At 37.3% G+C, this 15,738-nt stretch overlaps 2 long non-coding RNA genes across 2 annotated transcripts; both read left to right on the top strand.

Annotated features, from left to right (window-relative positions):
- Positions 1 to 1,823: 1,823 nt before the first annotated feature.
- Positions 1,824 to 7,297, top strand: LOC133543508 (uncharacterized). Its single transcript, XR_009804395.1, has 2 exons — positions 1,824 to 1,863; positions 6,436 to 7,297. It is a non-coding gene; the product is annotated as an uncharacterized LOC133543508 (long non-coding RNA).
- A 1,225-nt stretch (positions 7,298 to 8,522) lies between these two features.
- LOC133543558 (uncharacterized) lies at positions 8,523 to 11,740 on the top strand. Its single transcript, XR_009804405.1, has 3 exons — positions 8,523 to 10,656; positions 10,737 to 11,414; positions 11,500 to 11,740. It is a non-coding gene; the product is annotated as an uncharacterized LOC133543558 (long non-coding RNA).
- Positions 11,741 to 15,738: the final 3,998 nt, after the last annotated feature.

Here is a 15,738-nt window from a genome sequence, read left to right as displayed (position 1 = left end):
CCCCAAAGGGAATAAGCGGTAGGAAATGGATGGATGAATGAAGTTCCTGGTCAAAGCTGTTATACATTATATGCCTTGAGCTCTTACTTTGAAGGCCCTAAGAGCGGAAGTGGTGACACGATGAGTGCAGCGGAGATGTTTATATATGTCGCCTATACTGTATAAAAGTAGAAAATAACAAACACCGAGGGAGGCTCCAGTTTTACACGAGGACCACTTTATTTACTTTCTTTCAAAAACCTCCGCTCCACTCAACCTCTCACCACTTCCGCTCTCAGTGACTTCAAAATAAGAGCGCGAGGCAAATACTGTATTACAGCTTATAACAGGTACTTAACATCACAAAGAGGCAAGTCCATAAAATAGGTTGCATTATTTTGTGGTTTTATACAGTATAGGCGACATATATAAACCATCGGTTACATTTTTTTGTTGTTGTTTTGTGTGTTGTGAGGCTCTGTATATTTGGGGGGACAGGTTAATATGTTTTTGTTTTAACTGCCTGTGTTGTTTTTGCACTTATCCTGTTATTTGTGTTGAAACGAGGACATTTCTTTTTGTAGGAGGGGAGGTATGTAACCTATTTTTATGGCCTTGCCTCTTTGTGATGTTAAGTTCCTGTTAGAAGCTCTTCTACAGTATATGCCTTGGAGTCTTATTTTGAAGGCCCGAGGAGCGGAAGTGGTGACAGGTTGAGTGGAGTGGAGGTTTTTGAAAGAAAGTAAATAAAGTGGTCCTAAATAAAGTGTAAAACTGCAGCCTCCCTCTTTCTTATTTTGTACTTTTATACAGTATAGGCGACATATATAAACTCTCGCTTACAATAACAAAGACGCGGGCTCTAGTTTTACACGAGGACCACTTTATTTCAAACTTGTTTTTTAAATGTTTATTTACAAATTTCAACAATAACAAACAGATGAGAAACAATAATCAAAATAGTTCAAAAACAGTATAAAACATTACAAAAAATTATAAAAACAGTCCAAACAGCGCCAGGAGATTGTAAATTCAAAGCAACAAAATTATAATACAAAAATATATATATATATATATATAATAACCAAGTGCAAATTAATTAAGCCATAGGCTCATTCAGATTCATTAAATAACTTAAATTTGGAACACAGTGTCATCGTTTTCAACTTTATTTCAACCCCTTTTTTTTTTATTTATAAATTTCCACAATTACAAACAGTAAGTCCAACAACAATATAAAACATTACAAAACATTATAAAAACAGTCCAAACAGCGCCAGGGGGTTGTAAATTCAAAGTAACGAAAATAGAATACAAAGAAATGAATACATAATAAACAAAGTACAAAGCCATAGGCTCATTCAGATTAATCAAATAACTTAAATTTGGAACACAGCATCATCGTTTTTAACTTTATTTCAAACCTGTCTCTGCCTGCGTCACACAAGTGACGTCACTGTTGGAGAGCCATATAGCACACCGTGATTGGTGGATTCCTTCAGCTCCGCCCACAACGCTGTCAAGCACCATTCATATCAAACTCTCACTAACATTCAACTTTCATATTAGCGTGGGAGCCGCAAAATAAGATCTCGCGTGTCTGAGACCCTGGTCTAATATATATATAGATGTTTCAGAAGTGCTACTGACACTTTGATCATGTTTGCTTTTCCTGTCTTTCAAATCACTTCCTGTCCTGCTGCTCTTATTTTCTTACTGTTTCCTGTTTGCTCTCTGTCTTTTGTGGCACCTTTACTCTCTGCTCCGTGTCTGCACACCTGTTCCTCGTTTAATTAGTTGTATTTAGTTCCACCTGAGTCCCTCATTCACTGCTTCATCATTATTCTTTTTTGACGGATGTGGATCGGACGGGTTTTATTCGCAGTGAGTAATACTTTGCTCTTTTACACTGGCGTTCTATTGTTTGTCTTCATGCTTCTACCGTGTGCTTTATTGCTGATTTAAAGTTGTGTTTGTGTTGCTGTGACAGTTTGCTCTTTTACACTGGCGTTCTATTGTTTGTCTTGATGCTTCTACCGTGTGCTTTATTGCTGATTTAAAGTTGTTTGTGTTGCTGTGACAGTTTGCTCTTTTACACTGGCGTTCTATTGTTTGTCTTGATGCTTCTACTGTGTGCTTTATTGCTGCTTGAAAATTGTTTGATTTGCACTGCACGTGCACATGTGTTAGGAACACAACATGTAGAAACACACATTTAGTGACAAACATGCACATGTTAGGAACACATGTAGAAACACACATTTAGTGACAAACATGCACATGTTAGGAACACAACATGTAGAAACACACATTTAGTGACAAACATGCACATGTTAGGAACACAACATGTAGAAACACACATTTAGTGACAAACATGCACATGTTAGGAACACAACATGTAGAAACAAGACACATTTAGTTGCTGACAAGCTGTCAGTCACCATGGCTCTCAACTGCTAGCTAAGAGAGTCAAGGTGTGGCTGAGTGTTTGCTACAGGTGAACACACCTGCCCTCACTGATTTGGTTCAACTATGGTTGTCAAAAGCTGGGTGTTTAGAAGGACATTTCAAAGTTGGGATCTCCAAGCTGAAAAGTCCGCTGTGAATACTTTTACACTTGTGATGCTTTGTTTAAGGTGTATTTACATAAAGTTGTCAGCTCTCCATGCATCACCAAACATCTGCAGAGATGTTGGTGCTGGCTTTCTTCTTCTTGTTGTTGTTGTTGTTGTTCACCTTTGACATTTTGGGGTTTAAATAAATGTTAAAGTGTTAAACTGCATGTTTTGCCGTCCTTGGTTTGAAAGTCCAGTTTACAATGCTTACATGACCTTCACCCAAGGCGGGGTGTGATAGTTGCTGCTTTTTGGTGTGTGTGTGCGCTTTTTAGATTTTAATATTTATTATTAGGGGTGTGGGGAAAAAATCAATTCGAATTAGAATCACGATTCTCATATTGTGCGATTTTGAATAAATTCTAATTTTTAGAAAAATCGACTAAAAAAAGAAAAATATATATTTTAAATTAATCAACCCAACAAACCACTACACAGCAACACCATAACAATGCAATCTAATTCCAAAGCTGAGCCAGCAACACTCAGAACTGCAATAAACAGAACAATTGAGAGGAGACACAAACACCACACAGAACAAACCAAAAGTAGTGAAACAAAAATGATTAACAGTATCAATATTATGATTTCAGCATAGTGATTAAAAATCCCTCATTGACATTATCATTAGACATTTATAAAAATAATCAAAAAGAACAATAGTGTCACAGTGGCTTACACTTGCATGGCATCTCATAAGCTGGACAACACACTGTGTCCAATGTTTGCACAAAGATAAAATAAGTCATATTTTTGGTACGTTAAACAGTTCAAACAAATTTACATTATTGCAATCAGTTGATAAAACATTGTCCTTTACAATTATAAAAGCTTTTTTTTTTTTTTTTTTTTTTGAATCTACTACTCTGCTAGCATGTCAGCAGACTGGGGTAGATCCTGCTGAAATCTATGTTTTGAATGAATACACAATCCTTCTGAATTGGAAAAATATTGTTGTGAATTCAGAATCGCGTTGAATAGAAAAATTTGAATTATAATCGAATTGCGACCCTAAATCGATATTGAATCGTGGGACACCCAAAGTCAATGTTCTTTTGGTTTATTTTGTGGACTGCGTGGTTGGTAGAGTGACCGTGCCAGCAACCTGTGGATACCTCCAATCCACTTTATTTACCGTATATAGCACATTTAAACAAAATGTTTCCGAAGTGCGGCACAACAATATTACAAACAACATTCGAATACTATCTTAAGCTCCACCAATGACTGAATAAAAATAAAAATTAATAATAATAAATATATACATAGAATAGAATGTACTTTATTGATCCTTGGGGGAAATTCAACACCACAGTTCGCTCACAATGATATATATATATATATATATATATATAATATTATCATCATAGTTTGTGAGCGAACTGTGGTGTTGAATATCCCCCAAGGATCAATAAAGTACATTCTATTCTATGTATATATTTTCCCACTAAAGGAATAAATGTTTTGCTATGTCATTTTCAATACAATGCAACTGTAAAAAATGTTCATAACATCGGAGGTTAGCAATTTGTGTTTTGTGGTAGTGTGCTTACAATTATGCTTCATAAAACTTTCTGAATTGTAAACTTAAAGGATTATATTTTTTGACCACACAACTCACGTAGTGTTAAAAGCCAAAGAATAAAAATGGGTCTTAAGACGAGACTTAAAACACTCCACATCGGGAGCAGTTTGAGTATGGAGGGGCACAGTGTTCCTCAGCTTAGGGCCGACCACAGAGAAGGTCCTGTCTCCCCTAGTTTTAATTCCTGGTTCAATTCCCACCTTCTATTGACCTCGTCATGTACGTTGTGTCCTGAGCAAGACTCTTCACTCTTGTTCCTGACGGTCGTCGACAAGGCTAATGTTGGTTTGGCGTTGGTAGTCTGAGGCCAATGTTCAAGTACCAATAATTGTCTCACACTGTGTGGCAAAATTATCTGCATTTGACTCCTCACCCTGGATCACCTCCTGGGAGGTGAGGGGAGCAGTGAGCAGCAGTGGTGGCTGAGCTCGGGAATAAATTTGAGTGATTAAACCCCCAATTACAAGCCTTGATTCTGAGTGCCAAGCAGGGGAGTAATGGCTCCCATTTTTATAGTCTTTGGTATGACTCAGGCGGGGTTTGAACTCCAAACCTACCCATCTCAGGGCGGACTAATTGGTTTGGCGTTGGTCGTGTGCGACGCCAATGTTTATGTATGTTGCGTTTTATGCTCCTTTACAGGCCTGACATGTATGTATTTATGCTCGTATACAGGCCCGGCATGTATGTATTATTCATGTTCATTTACATGCCTGACATGTATGTATTATTCATGTTCATTTACATGCCTGACATGTATGTATTATTCATGGTCATTTACATGCCTGACATGTATGTATTATTCATGGTCATTTACATGCCCGACATGTATGTATTGTTTATGGTCATTTACAGGCCCCGGCATGAATGAATGTGTGTATTTATGCTCATTTACATGCTTGACATGTATTGTTGATGCTCATTGACAGGCTTGACATGTTTGTATGTCTTGTCAAGCATGTCAATAAGCATTAACAACACATACATGCATGTGGAGTCTGTCAATGAGCATTAACAATACATACATTCATACGTGTGGAGCTTGTCAATGAGCATTTATAATACATACGTGTGGAGCATGTCAATGAGCATTTATAATACATACGTGTGGAGCATGTCAATGAGCATTAACAATACATAGGCTCCATATGTATATGTTTTGGAGTGTTTATTTTTGTCCTGAGATAAAGATAAATTTCATGAAGGCATCTCGTGATGGCAACATAGATAGATAGTACTTTATTGATTCCTTCAGGAAAATTAAAATTCCAGCAGCAGTTTACAGAGTTGAGATCAATTTAAATAAAAGTAAATAATGGGGGTTTAAATGGAAACACAATAGAGAATTACAATAAGAATAAAAAATAAAAAGCAACAATGGGAAAAAAAAAAAATATATATATATATATATATATATATATATATATATATATATATATATATATATATATATATATATATATATATATATATATATATATATATATATATATATATATATATATAACAAACAGTAAAATAAGAATATAACAAGACAAAGTAGACAGTAGTGACCATGTTATGAAAACGTAATGCACATGACCAAAGTAGGATTAGAGAAAGAAAGAAGGGTGGGCGTAGCATTTTCATTTTGTGATGTTAAGTTGGTCCTGTGATGAGGTGGTGACTTGTCCAGGGTGTACTCCGCCTTCCGGCCTGATTGTAGCTGAGATAGGTATCCGTGACCCCAAAGGAAATAAGTGGTAGGAAATGGATGGATGGATGAATGAAGGTGGGGCTGAGTGTTTGCTACAGGTGAACACACCTGCCCTCACTGATTTGGCCCTACTATGGTTGTCAAAAGCTGGGTGTTGGGACATTTCAAAGTTGTGATCTCCAAGCTGAAAAGTACGCTGTGAATATTTTTGCACTTGTGATGCTTTATGTAAGATGTATTTACAAAAGGTTCTTAGCTCTCCATGCATCACCAAACATCTGCAGAGATGTTGGTGCTGGCTTTCTTGTTGTTGTTGTTCACCTTTTGACACTTTGGGGTTTAAATAAATGTTGTGCCATCCTTGGTTTGAAAGTCTGGTTTACAATAGTTACATTACCTTCACCTGAGGGGGGGGGGGTGATAGTTGCTGCCTTTGTGTGTGTGTGGCCGGCCAATGTTGGATGTATTGTGTATCTGGGGAAATAAGAGGTTGGCATCACTAACATAGCCCTGTGCTGGTTTACGTCCTCCCTCAACAACGGAACCTTCTCTGTGAACAGAGCCAAACATTCCTCCCGCTGTGCCAACCTCACCTGTGGGGTCCCTAGGGCTCAATACTGGGTTCCATCCTGTTCTCCATCTACATGCTCTCCCTCAGCCAAGTCATTCATCGCCATAAAATTTCCTTTCATTTCTACACTGATGATATTAAATCTATCTTCCACTCAAGACAGACGATCCCTCTGGACTGGACCATTTTTGAAGGACTGCTTGCAGGACATAAAAAAGTGGATGTCAAAATTTCCTGCAGCTCAATGACAGAGTGAAATTCTTCTGTTCGGGAACTCCAACCCCCCAACTGTGCACAATAGCCAAGATCAAGTCTGTCCTCTCCCCCAGTGACTTAGAGGGTCGTGTTCATGCTCATCTTCTGCAGACTGGACTAATGGAATGCCCTCTATGCTGGGGTCACTGACAAGACCATATATAGCATGCAGTTGGTACAAAATGCTGGTGACAGGCACAAAAATGAGGGAACACATTTCTCCCATCCTCTCCTCCCTTCACTGGCTCCTGGTGAAGCACAGAGTGAAATTTAAGATCCTTACGTATGTCTTCAAAGCGCTCCGTGGTCTTACCCCAGCTTACATCAAACATCTCCTGGACCAACCTATCAGCTCCAGGCTTGGTCGTTGCCTCAGATCTGACAACCAGATGACCTTGAAGGTCCCACAGTCAAACCTAGTGACAAAGAGAGACTGTGCATTTTCAATGATGGTACCTGGCCTATGGAATAAGCTCCCCCTGAAAGTCAAGTCCGCCACCACTCTGGACACTTTTAGAGCACAGCTTAAAACTCACCTCTTTGCCGCAAATGACTTGATTTGTGTTCATGTGTCTTAAATGTTTGTTCTAAATTCCTTTTGTGTCCCTGTTTTTTTTTTTTGTTTCTCCACTCAGGCTGCACCCCAGGCTGATGTAATGGTTCCTTGTGTGGGTGCAATAATTGAAAATAACTAAACTTTTTTTTGTTTCTTCAAGGTCAATTTTGTGGAGTCTGGTCTACAATACAAAGTCTATGTATATTTTCTTTTTTTTTTTATCTTCAAGGTCAATTTTGGGGGTCTAGTCATCTACAATACAACGTCAAAATGTATTTCATTTGTCATGGTTTTTGTTATCTACAAGGTCAATTTTAAGGAGTCTGTTCATCTACAGTGCAAGGTCAATTTGTATTTTATTTGTCATGGTTTTTAACTACAAGGTCAGTATGTATTCAACTTGTGTCCATGGTTTTTGTTAACTACAAGGTCAATTTTGGGGGGGAAGGGGAGTCTGACGAATAAAATACATATTGACCTTGTATTGTAGATGACCAGACTCCCCTTCCCCCCCCACAAATTGACCTTGTAGTTAACAAAAACCATGAGGACACAAATAAAATACACATTTACCTTGTATTGTAGATGACCAAAGTTTGTTAACTACAAGGTCAATTTGTGGGTTTTTTTTTTTTGTCATTGTTTTTGTTTCCCCATGGTTTTTGATATCTACAATACAAGGTAAATGTTTTTTTTCTAATGTTTTTTATCTTCAAGGTCAATTTTGTGGGGTCTAGTCATCTATAATACAGGGTCAATATGTATTTGTGTCATGGTTTTTAACTACAAGGTCAGTATGTATTTAACCTGTGTCACTGTTTTTGTTTCCTCATGGTTTGTGATATCTACAATACAAGGTCAATATGTATTTCATTTGTCAAGGTTTTTGTTATCTACAAGGTAAATTTTAAGGAGTGTGGGTATCAAAAATACAAGGTAAATTTGTATTTTAACTACAAGGTCAGTCTGTATATTGTGTCATTGTTTTTGTTTCCTCATGTTTTTTTATATCTACAATACAAGGTCAATGTATATTTTATTTGTGTCATGGTTTCTATTAACAACAAGGTCTATTTTGGGGGGTGTCATCTCTAATACAAGGTCAATATGTCTTTTTTTTTGTCATGGTTTTTAACTACAAGGTCAATATTTAATTTGCCATGTTTTTTGTTATCTACAAGGTCAATTTTAAAGAATCTGGTCATCTACAATACAAGGTAAATTTGTATTTTATTTGTCATGGTTTTTGTTACAAGGTTATGTATTTTGGGCTTTTTTTGTTTTGTTTCCTCGTGGTTTTTGATATCTACAATCCAAGGTTAATATCTATTAGGTCAAGTTTAAGATGTCAGGTCATCTATAATACAAGGTAAATTTTGTATTTAATTAGTGTCCATGGATTTTGTTGTCTACAAGGTCAATTTTAAGGAGTCTTGTCTTCTACAATACAAGGTAAATGTGTATTTTATTTGTCGTCATGGTTTTTGTTACTACAAGGTCGGTATGTATTTTGGGCCTTTTTTTGTTTCCTCATGGTTTTTGATATCTACAATACAAGGTTAATATGTATTTCATTTGTCATGGTTTTTGTTATCGGGTCAATTTTAAGAAGTCTGGTAATCTACAATACAAGGTAAATATTTTATTTGTCATGGTTTTTGTTAACTACAAGGTCAATTTGCGGGGTTTTGGTCATATACAATAAAAGGTCAGTATGTATTTAGTTTGTGTTTTTTGTTTCCTCATGTTTTTGATATCTACAATTTGTCTATTTTGTGTCATCATGGTTTCTATTAACTACAAGGTCAATTTTGGGTTCTGGTCATTTTCAATCCAAGTTCGATTTGTATTTAATTTGTGTCCTTTTCGTCCTCAAGGTCACTTTTGCGGGTCTGGTCATCTACAATACAAGGTCAATATGTATTTCATTTGTCATGGTTTCTATTAATTACATGTTTTGGGGGGCTCTGGTCATGTACAATGCAAGGTAAATTTGTATTTAATTAGTGTCCATGGATTTAGTTGTCTACAAGGTCAATTTTAAGGAGTCTTGTCTTCTACAATACAAGTAAAATTTGTATTTTATTTGTCATGGTTTTTGTTATTACAAGGTCGGTATGTATTTGGGCCTTTTTTTTTTTTTTCCTCATGGTTTTTGATATCTACAATACAAGGTTAATATGTATTTCATTTTGTCATGGTTTTTCTTATCTACAAGGTCAATTTGAAGGAGTCTGTTCATCTACAATACAAGGTCAATTTGTATTTTATTTGTGTCATGGTTTTTAACTACAAGGTCAGTATGTATTTAACTTGTGTCACTGTTTTTGTTTCCTCATGGTTTTTGATATCTACAATCCAAGGTTGATATGTATTTCATTTGTCATGGTTTTTATTAACAAGGTCAATTTTGGGGGGTGGGGGATCATCTATAATACAAGGTCAATATGTATTTTTTTTGTCATGGTTTTTAACTACAAAGTCAATATGTAATTTGTCATGTTTTTTGTTATCTACAAGGTCAATTTTAAAGAATCTGGTCACCTACAATACAAGGTAAATTTATTTTATTTGTGTCATGGTTTTTAACTACATGGTCAGTATGTATTTAACCTGTGTCACTGTTTCCTCATGGTTTGTGATATCTACAATACAAGGTCAATATGTATTTAATTTGTCATGATTTTTGTTATCTACAAGGTAAATTTTAAGGAGTGTGGGCATCAAAAATACAAGGTAAATTTGTATTTTAACTACACGGTCAGTACGTATATTGTTTTTGTTTCCTCATGGTTTTTGATATCCTCTAATACAAGGTCAATGTATATTTTATGTGTCATGGTTTCTATTAACAACAAGGTCAATTTTGGGGGGTGTCTCATCTCTAATAAAAGGTCAATCTATTTTTTTTTGTCATGGTTTTTAACTACAAAGTCAATATGTAATTTGTCATGTTTTTTGTTATCTACAAGGTCAATTTTAAAGAGTCTGGTAATCTACAATACAAGGTAAATTTGTATTTTATTTGTCATGGTTTTTGTTACTACAAGGTTGGTATGTATTTCGGGACTTTTTTTTTTTTTTAGGGTTAGGGTTTGGCCTTTGTTTTAATGTTTTTGATATCTACAATAAGTTTATGTATTTTGTCGTCATGGTTTCTATTAACTACAAGGTCAATTTTGGGGTTCTGGTCATCTACAATCCAAGTTCGATTTGTATTTAATTTGTGTCCTTTTTATCTTCAAGGTCACTTTTGCACGTATGGTCATCTAAAATACAAGGTCACTATGTATTTCATTTGTCATGGTTTCTATTAATTACAAGGTCAATTTTGGGGGGCTCTGGTTATCTACAATACAAAGTAAATATGTATTTTTTGCCATGGTATTTATCTACAAGGTCAATTTTGGGGGTCTGGTTATCTAATACGAGGTCAATATGAATTTTATTTGTGTCTCGTGGTTTTTGTTATCTACAAGGTCAATTTTGGGGGTCTGGTCATCTACAATACAAGGTCAATATGTATTTCCTTTGTCATGGTTTTTGTTATCTACAAGGTCAATTTTAAGGAGTCTGGTCTTCTACAATACAAGGTCAGTATGTATTTAATTTGTGTCCTCATGGTTTTTGTTTTCTACAAGGTCAATTTTAGGGGTCTTGTCATCGACAATACATGTTAAATATGTATTTTAATTTGTGTCATGGTTTTTGATATCTACAAGGTCAATTTTGGAGTCTGGTTATCTACAATACAAAGTCAATATGTATATAATTTGTGTCCTCATGGTGTTTGTCTCCTCAGTTTTTGATATCTACAAGGTCAAAATTGGTTTATTCCACTATGCAATGCAACACTCTTACCTAATGTTGTCCATGTATTCATTCATGTGACTAATTTCTCATTCTTACACCCTGCAGCGCTACAACAGTACACAAGTCTTACACAATGTGTTATGGAATATGCTCCTGCTTCTCCTCCTGCTGTGCGCACTGTTGAGTGCATGGCGGAGCACATCAACAGGTGTTCTCTCTCCGCTGCGGGTGTGCCTCTGCAAGAGATCTGCAATCAACACACCTGCCCGTGATGAGCAACCAGCCTTCATAATCCAGCGCGTCTTGAGATCCGGTGCCAGAACGTAGTTTCTCCTACCAGTACAGTAAGCCAACATATCTCCAGCCTTCCTGCTCCCTTTGTTCCCTTCCTGTCGCGTTTACGGTCTTTTGTGTTGTGTCGTCCTCCAGCTTCCTCTTCGTCTACCTGGACCCCCTTTGGATTCCTTCTTGCCTTCCTGGACCAAGACCTCGCTCCTGCCCTCTGACGTCCAAGCCTTTTTCTCCTTTTGGACTTCCACCTCTATCTCAACACACACACACTCAACACCCTCTGGTGACCACGCTCAGATAATACTTACACATAGTCACACTCCATCTCTTTAAGGTAATCACACACTGCACTCACATACTGAGTTGTCAATAAACACGCTGGCAGCTAACGTCGTCTCTCTGCAGTCTTCTTTTCCCGCTGTTCTGTCACACAATCTTACTTATTTTGTCATTCATTTGTTCATCCACGTTATCATTCTTACACCATGCACCGCAACACTATAGTATAGGTGTAATATGATCAAACTTTCTTGTTAAAAGTATAGCAGCTGCATTTTGTACCAACTAATATTTTAATGCTAGACAAAAGGAGGCCTGAAAAAAATAGATAACAGTAATGTAGAGAGATGTAAATAACGCATGAATAATGATCTCAGCGTCTCTAGTGGACAAAATAGGGACATATTTCAGTGAGATTACAGAGATGAAAGAAGGCTGTTTTACACCCCTAATGTGACTGAAAAGAAAGTTGTGTTGGTTACACTCTTAATTTGTGACTCAAACGAGAGAGTTGGGTTGAAGATAATATCCAGATTCTTTATCGAGTAGCTTTGTGTAATTGTTTGGTTGTCAAAATGTTACGGTGGTATTATTAAATGGGTGTGGAATTGTTTGTCAAAAGTTACAGTGGTGTTAAGTGGGTGTGGAATTGTTTGGTTCTCAAATTTTACGGTGGTATTAAATATATGGATAATTGCTTGGTTGTCAAATGTCGCGGTGGTCTTATCAAATAGGTGTGGAATTATTTGGTTGTCACTAGGGGTGTAACGGTACGTCTATTTGTATTGAACCGTTTCGGTACGGGATTTCGGTTTGGTTCGGAGGTGAACTGAACGACACGGACATATAAGTAGCGCATCGCACGTTGTGTAAACAATGCACACCGAGGCACCATGAATTCATTTACGTGGACCCCGACTTAAACAAGTTGAAAAACGTATTCGGGTGATGAATGGAATATGTACTGTATTGTGCAATCTACTAATAAAAGTTTCAATCGATCAAAAAAAAACAACACACAGCATGCTAGCAACGACTGGTAGATAGACTGACCACACCTCCACTTTTCACGGGATAAGTCCTCTTTGCGGAGCTGTCCAGGTGGAGTTTCTTAAATGCCTCAAATGTCCGGCATTTTAAGTTATGGTTGCGTGTATTTTCAATGTACGTTCAGGGTTAAAGGGGCTAAAAACAAAAAAGTGGTGCATGCAGCGTTAACATTGGTGAGGGCGGGCCAGAGACAGAGAGTGAGAGAGTTATGATAAACGCGCATGCGTCGCCAGGCTCTGCTTTTTACACATACATTTATCACTTTTTGTTATCTATAGCAGGGGTGTCAAAAGTGTGCCCCGGAGGCCATTTGCGGAACACAGCTAATGTTTTAAAGGCCCATGGCACATTCTAAAAATACTATTAAAATAAACATAAACAAAAGTGAAATAAAAAAGCTTAAAGGCTAAATGTAATTTAGAAAAAGTTGCAATGTTGACTAATAAAACAAAGCTGTTTTTTTTTCTTTCAAACTGTCATTGCTCAAAACATAATATTGAATAAAAATTAATATTATCAATTATTGACCTATCCAAGTTTCCGATTTACTTCACATCAAATATTCCACAAAGAAAAATATTTTTGGTGGAAGATTTATCAAATGTGTTAAATCAAAAAATTTATATTTTGTTGTTTTCTTACTGTACCGAAAATGAACCGAACTCTGACCTCTGAACCGAGGTATGTACCGAACCAACATTTTTGTGTAGCGTTACACCCCTAGTTGTCACATGTTATGGTTGTATTAAATGGGTGTGTAATTGTTTGGTTGTCACATGTTACGGTGGTTTATTAAATGGGTGTGTAATTGTTTGGTTGTCAAATGTTACGGTGGTTTATTAAATGGGTGTGTAATTGATTGGTTCTCAAATGTTACGGTGGTTTATTAAATACGTGGATAAATGTTTGGTTGTCACAAGTGGTATTATTAAATGAGTGTCTTTGTTCAGCAGGACCGATAATCAGCATTTTCGTTTCCTTAGCGATGAGTTGCAAAACGTTAGCTGACATCCATTGTTTAATTTCATTAAAACACGCCTCTAGCTGACTACAATCCGGCGTGTGGGTCAGCTTTGGGGGCATGTAGAGTTGGGTGTCATGATCATAACAGTGAAAGCTAACACGTATGACGTCACCTAGCGGCAGCATGTAGATGCTGAAGAGTGCAGGGCCAAGGACCGAACCCTGGGGAACTCCACACGTTACCTTAACATAGTCCGAGGTCACACTGTTGTGGGAGACGCACTGCACCCTGTCAGTAAGATAAGAGTTAAACCAAGACAGGGCTAAGTCTGACATACCAATTCGTGTTTTGATACGCTCTAATAAAATATTGTGATCGACTATCGAAAGCAGCGCTAAGATCGAGGAGCAGCAACATAGATGACGCATCAGAATCTATCGTTAGCAATAAATCATTAGTCATTTTTGCGAGGGCGGTCTTAGTAGAGTGATTTGCCCTGAAACTGGATTGAAAGGTTTCACATAGATTTTTAGACGCTAAGTGTTCATTTAACTGCTTTGCAACAATTTTTTCGAGGATTTTCGAAATAAAGGGAAGGTGAGACACCGGTCGGTAGTTTACCATGAGGTCAGGATCGAGGTTAGGTCTTTTAAGGAGAGGATGAATAACCGCTTTTTTGAATGCTAGGGGAACAGTGCCCGAGGAAAGTGATAAGTTTATAATATTTAGCACTGATGGACCTAATAATACAAAGAAGTCCTTAAAAAGTTTCCCAGGAAGTGGGTCAAATAAACATGTTTGTTTTATTCCATTTACACGTAACAATTCTTCTGTTATTTCATCAAAACGAGAGAAACTATTTTGGATATTTGCAGTATCCGCCGTATATAGTCGTATCTGTGTTAATAGAACCTAGTTGTAGCTGGGACGCATTGTCTTTAATCTCCTTTCTAATAAGTTCAATTTTCTTATTAAAGAACTTCATAAAGTCATCTGCCGAATGGGTGGAGCTACTGGAAGGAGTCCCTTGTTGGGTTAGCGATGCTACCGTACTAAACAAAAATTTGGGATCGTTTTTATTAAGGCGGATGAGATTGGAGTAATTAGTTTTAGCTAAGGTAAGCATGCGTTTATAAGTTATTAAACTATCACTCCATGCTTGATGGTGCACCTCAAGTTTAGTCGTGCGCCATTTGCGTTCCAGCTTTCTACATAAGAATTTCTGAGCTCTAATTTCTTCTGTAAACCATGGCGTACGCCTTTTTGGAGCCTTTTTTTAACTTCAGCGGTGCTATACTATCAATGGTTTCGCGCAGGGCGTGGTTAAAGGTGTTAGTGAGGTTATCAATAGAGCCCACATACTTTGGGAATGGTGCCATTACCGAGGGCAGTGGGCCAGCAAGAGTTGTCGTGGCAGCATTAATGTTGCGGCTGCTATAGCAGTTATTATTATTATTAGCTTGCCGAACATGAGTCTGAACCTCGAATTTTATAAGGTAATGATCGGACATTATTTTAGTGGAGTATCATAACTTTGGAAACGGTGATACCTCTGACAAGCACTAGGTATATCGTATTACCGCTGTGATGCGTCGGTCCATTTATTATTTGTGTAAGTCCACAGCTATCGATTATAGTCTGGAGCGCCACGCACGCTGGGTCCGATGGGGTATTCATATGGGTATTAAAGTCCCCCATTATGATTATATTATCGGCGTGCGTCACTAGATCAGCAACAAACTCTGAGAACTCACTGATAAAGTCCAAATAGGGCCCTCGGGGGCGGTAGATAACAGCCAGGCACAGAGGCAGTGGTGTGGCAGACCTCATGGAAAGCACCTCAAACGATTTATATTTATTATTTAAGTTAGGACTAAAATTAAAGTTTTCGTTGTATATTAGTGCGCCCCCCTCCTTTTAAGGGGACGGGCAATATGCGCATTCGTATAGTTAGAAGATGCCTCATTTATTGCAAAAAAGTTGTCTGGTTTAAGCCAGGTTTCGCTAAGACCGATGACGTTAAGATTGTTGTCTCTAATGACCTCATTAACTAATAACGTTTTGGGAGACAATGATCTGATGTC

Source organism: Nerophis ophidion, linkage group LG26 (genome assembly GCF_033978795.1).
Source record: "Nerophis ophidion isolate RoL-2023_Sa linkage group LG26, RoL_Noph_v1.0, whole genome shotgun sequence".
Lineage (NCBI taxonomy): Eukaryota > Metazoa > Chordata > Actinopteri > Syngnathiformes > Syngnathidae > Nerophis > Nerophis ophidion.
Note: the sequence above shows the minus strand (reverse complement) of the source record. Positions and strands in the feature narration are given on the sequence as shown.